Below are 6,027 nucleotides of genomic sequence, written 5' to 3' on the forward strand. Positions count from 1 at the left end.
GCTGAGAACACTCAAAGAGATCTGCAGGAATCCCGCGAACGGGAGGAAGCTAATCAAAGAGTAATACAGGAATTGAGAGACCAGGTAGAGAACACACAAAGATCACTAAAGGCATTCATGGAATCCATTAACAAAGAGCTGAAGGAAGTCAGGGAGACCACAAAGGGAATGCTGAATGGAACCCAACAGAAGGAATGGGAGCCCAAAGAAACCATAACCAATCAACTAAGGGATTTGAGGACAAACACTGATCACCAAATTAAGGAAGTAAAGAAATTCATACAAGACCTAAAACAGAGCTTCAGCAAAGAACTTGAAGCCATCAAAGCTGTCCAACTAGAAGGAAAAGAGATAAAAAACAAAGTAGAGAGTCTTGACAGCAGGTTAGACCATGCAGAAGATCGAATCTCAGGGATTGAAGACAGCCTAGATATTATAGAGAAAGAACATACAACCATCCAAGACAAGTCCAAGAAATACGATAGATCTATCCAACACCTGGAAGACACCATCAGAAGGCCTAATCTAAGGATAATGGGTGTAGAGGAGCACATAGAAAGAGAAGTTAATGGTCTAGGAAATCTGTGTAACAGGATCCTAGCAGAGAACTTCCCAAACATTCAAAAAGATAGGCCTGTCCAGATACAAGAAGCCTTTAGAACCCCAAATAGACCAGACCAGAATAGGACATCCCACCGTCACATTATAATCCACACAGGATCAACTCAGAACAAGGAAAAGATCCTTAAAGCTGTCAGAGAGAAAAGGGTAAGCACTTATAAAGGGAAACCAATTAGAATCACCTCAGATTTCTCAGCAGAGACAATCAAAGCAAGAAGAGCCTGGAATGATGTATGCCATGCCCTAAAAACAAACAACTATCAACCAAGAATACTGTACCCAGCTAAACTCTCCTTCATAACTGAAGGCCAAATAAAAACCTTCCATAGCAAAGAAAAATCGAAACAATACATCTCCACCAAACCAGCCCTACAAAAGATTCTTAAAGATGTCCTACACATAGAAAACCAACAAGACCGCAATAAAGGCCAAGAAACTGCACCTAAACTGAGAATCCAAGAACCATAGGAAGAACCCAGTTTTTGCAGCCCCCAAGAAGGTAGATAACATGGCAGAACTCCCAAATACCTCTCAGTCCTATCTCTTAATGTTAACGGACTGAACTCTCCAATTAAGCGACATAGACTGTCTAGTTGGATTAAAAAACAAGACCCTTCTATCTGCTGCCTGCAGGAGTCACATCTTGCCCGTAAAAACAAACACATTTTCAATGTTAAAGGCTGGAGCAAAATCTACCAAGCAAACGGACCGCATAAACAGGCGGGAGTTGCAATCCTAATATCAGATAAAATAGACTTCAAATTAAAATTTGTGAAAAGAGATAAAGAAGGTCGCTACATACTAATTAAAGGATCTCTCCTTCAGGAGGATATTACAATTCTAAATATCTATTCGCCAAACAATGGAGCACCCAAATTTATCAAAGAAACACTACTTTCCCTCAAATCCCATATAGATCCAAAGACATTAATTGTTGGGGATTTTAACACACCACTCTCCCCACTAGATAGATCAACTCGGCACAAACTCAACAGAGAAACCGCAGATCTAAACAGCTGCATAGATCAACTAGACTTAACAGACATCTACCGAAAATTTCACCCAGCAGCATCAGAATACACGTTTTTCTCAGCAGCACATGGAACGTTTTCTAAAATAGACCACATTTTAGGCCACAAAGCAAACTTGTCTAAATTCAGAAACATTGAAGTTATACCTTGCATTCTCTCTGACCACAAGGGAATAAAATTAGAACTCAACACCAAAAGCCACCAAAGAAAGTCCAGTATCACATGGAGGCTGAACAACACACTGCTGAATCAAGAGTGGGTCATGGAAGAGATTAGAAAGGAAATTCAAATGTTCATGCTATTCAACAAAAATGAACACACAAATTACCAGCTCCTCTGGGACACAGCAAAGGCAGTACTCAGAGGCAAGTTTATAGCTCTGAGCTCCTACATCAACAAATTGGAGAAATCTGAAACTAGCAATTTAATGACACATCTAAACCTCCTTGAAAAAGAGCAGCAAGATAAACCCCAATCCAGTAGACGGAAAGAAATAATCAAAATTAAATCAGAATTAAATGAATTAGAATCCAAAAAAACTATAGAAAGAATCAACAAAACAAAGAGTTGGTTCTTCGAAAAACTTAACAAAATTGACAGACCCTTAGCAAATCTTATCAGAAAAAGAAGAGAACACACCCAAATTAATAAACTCAGAGATGAGAATGGAAACATCACCACGGAAACAAGCAAGATTCAGAACATTATAAGGGAATACTTCTCAAAACTTTATGCTAATAAGTTTGAGAACTTGACAGAAATGGACCTCTTCCTAGCAAATATTGACATGCCAAAACTAAACCAAGATGAGGCAAACTATCTTAACAGGCCCATATCAAGCATTGAAATAGAAACAGCAATAAGAGACCTCCCAGCTAAGAAAAGTCCAGGACCAGATGGTTTTACAGCAGAATTTTACAAGGCCTTCAAAGCAGAGCTCACACCAATTCTCCTCCAACTCTTCAATGAAATTGAAAGAGAAAGCGCACTACCGAACACATTCTATGAAGCCATCATAACCCTCATCCCAAAACCAGGCAGGGACTCATCAAAGAAAGAGAACTATAGACCCATTTCTTTGATGAACATTGATGCAAAACTTCTCAACAAAATTTTGGCCAACCAACTTCAACAATTCATCCAAAAAATCATACACCACGATCAAACAGGATTCATTTCAGGGATGCAAAGCTGCTTCAATATACGCAAATCAATTAATATTATTCATCACATCAACAGGAGCAAGAATAAGAACCACATGGTTATCTCAATAGATGCAGAAAAAGCATTCGACAAGATCCAACACCCCTTTATGATGAAGGTTTTGGAAAAATTAGGAATCCATGGAACATTCCTCAATACAATAAAGGCTGTATATGACAAACCTACAGCCAGCATTATACTCAATGGTGAAAAACTAAAGCCATTTCCTCTTAACTCAGGAACAAGACAAGGATGCCCACTCTCTCCACTTCTCTTCAATCTAGTATTAGAATGCCTAGCTACAGCAATAAGACAAGATGCAGACATAAAGGGGATCCAAATAGGGAAAGAAGAAATAAAACTCTCCCTCTTTGCAGATGACATGATCTTGTATTTAAAGAATCCCATAGACTCCACTCCCAAATTACTCAAGCTGATTCAAAACTTTGGCAAAGTAGCAGGTTATAAAATTAACCCCCAAAAATCAATGGCTTTTCTGTATGCCAACAATGAGAAAAGTGTGGCTAAAATTAGGAAAGCAACTCCATTTGTAATAGCCCCACAAAAAATAAAATACCTAGGAATTAACTTAACTAAAGAAGTGAAGGACCTCTATGATGAAAACTTTAAAATCTTGAAAAAGGAAATCAACACAGAACTTAAAAAATGGCAAAACCTCCCATGCTCCTGGATTGGAAAGATTAACATCGTGAAAATGGCAATACTTCCCAAGGCTATCTACAAATTCAACGCAATACCTATCAAAATTCCACCCTCATTCTTCCAGGAAATAGAAGAGGCAATCCAAAAATTCATATGGAACAATAAAAGACCCCGAATAGCAAAAACGCTCCTCAACGGAAAGAACACTGCTGGAGGAATATCAATACCAAATTTCAAACTCTACTATAAAGCCATAGTAATCAAAACAGCTTGGTATTGGCATAAGAACAGACCTCAGGACCAATGGAATAGAATTGAAAACCCAGAAATGAACCTACAGACCTATAGCCATCTAATCTTCGATAAGGGAGCTAAAACAATAGAATGGAAGACAGACAGCCTCTTCAGTAAATGGTGCAGGCAAAACTGGTTAACTACATGTAGAAAACTAAAGCTAGATCCTTATATATCACCCTGCACCAGAATCAACTCCAAATGGATCAAAGACCTTGAACTCAAAGCAGACACTCTGAAAACATTACAGGATGGAATAGGAGAAAACCTGGGTCTCCTTGGCTCAGGCCGAAATTTTCTGAATAGAGACCCGGAAACACAACAAATCAAAGAAAGGCTGGACAAATGGGATTGTATAAGGTTGCAGAGCTTCTGCAGGGCAAATGACATAGCTAGCAAGATCAATAGAAAGCCCACGGACTGGGAGAAGATCTTTACTAGCCATACAACGGACAAGGGTCTCATATCTAAAATATACTTGGAACTCAAAAAATTAAACCACCCAACAACAAATCCTCAAAGAGACAACTGCCCAATAAGTAAGTGGGCGAAAGACTTAGGGAGAAGCTTCTCTGAAGAAGAAAGAAGGATGGCCAATAGACACATGAAGAAATGTTCAACATCCCTAGCCATAAAAGAAATGCAAATCAAAACAACATTGAGATATCACCTCACTCCAGTTAGAACGGCAAAAATCAAGAACTCTAACAACAACAGATGCTGGAGGGGATGTGGACAGAAAGGAACCTTACTTCATTGTTGGTGGGAATGTAAACTTGTTCAACCACTTTGGAAAGCAGTATGGAGGTTCCTCAAAAGACTCCACATAGAGCTCCCCAATGACCCAGCAATCCCACTTTTGGGCATTTACCCAAATGATCACAAACAAGGCCACACTAAAGCTACCAGCACAACTATGTTTATTGCAGCATTATTTACCATAGCTAAGACATGGAACCAACCCAGATGCCCCTCAGTAGATGAATGGATCAAGAAGATGTGGTATATATACACAATGGAATTCTATGCCTCCATCAGAAAGAATGACATTTCCCCATTTGTTAGGAAATGGAAAGGCTTGGAAAAAATTATATTAAGTGAAGTAAGCCAGGCCCAAAGAAACATAGGTCCCATGGTTTCCCTTATTTGCAATATCTAGTATAGGTATGAGTCAAGCGGAAAAAGTCAGATAATGTGATGTTAGGAAAACGAAACCTCAAATATGTATTTTAATGTTTTTGTTTCTTTCATGCATGTGTTTCTAACGCATTTATAAGATTATTTCTTTGTTGCTTTGTATGTCCCTCCCCCACAGTGTAACCCCCGCTTTCACTATATTTGATGTCAGTATAACATGTGGAGGAGATGGGGACAAACAAGTCGTTTAAGGATTCAGGTGGACCTGTTGCAACAATGAGAAGTACAAAATGTCATGTCAAAACCAGCTTTACAATGTCGGTAGGGGGGGGGGGGTGGGGGGGTATGATTGGGTGGGAGGGAGGGGGGAGGCTGGGAAGGGAGGTGAAGGGTAAACAAAGGAGGAGGCTGCAATGCTTGGTAAGAAATGTATGCATTATCCTGCCCATGTAATTGTAACCCCTCTGTACAGTATGTTCTCAAATAAAATAAAATAAAATTAAAAAAAAAAAAACAAAAACAAAATAGTGAGACAAAGGACAAAGGGGGAACCTATGCAACAGTGATACTCACAAAACAATAGGTTGGAAACGATCTTGAGAGGTGTGTTGGGAAGGAAGAGGGAGAAAAATGGGTGAAGGGGTAAAAAGTTAGAAAAGAAATTAATTCATTACCTTAATTATGTAACTATAACCACTCTGTACATTACCTTGACAACAAAATTTAAATAAAAAATAAAATAAAATATATGAGAGCAGCAATACAGTCGGTGGGACTAGGTGAAATTCTGTACTATGCAAAGCAAAGTAGAACAGCTGTGGAGAGCAGCAATTTGACTTCAATGTAGGAAGTAATAAACTAGCATACAGATTTTCAGATCATGTCAGTCATTAAAAAGGGAAAACAAGATGCATAATCAGCAAACCAATAGAGATAAAATAGAAAACTAAACAATTGAGGTGAAGAGATGAATTGGATCAAGAATAAAAAATGACAGAATTAGAAAACAATAACAAGATGGTAAGTTTAAAAAACATTACCGTAATTCTATTAAATGTTGTTTACATCACAATTTGTT

This window comes from Dipodomys spectabilis, unplaced genomic scaffold (assembly GCF_019054845.1).
Source record: "Dipodomys spectabilis isolate Male_0828 unplaced genomic scaffold, ASM1905484v1 ptg000368l, whole genome shotgun sequence".
Classification (NCBI taxonomy): Eukaryota; Metazoa; Chordata; class Mammalia; order Rodentia; family Heteromyidae; genus Dipodomys; species Dipodomys spectabilis.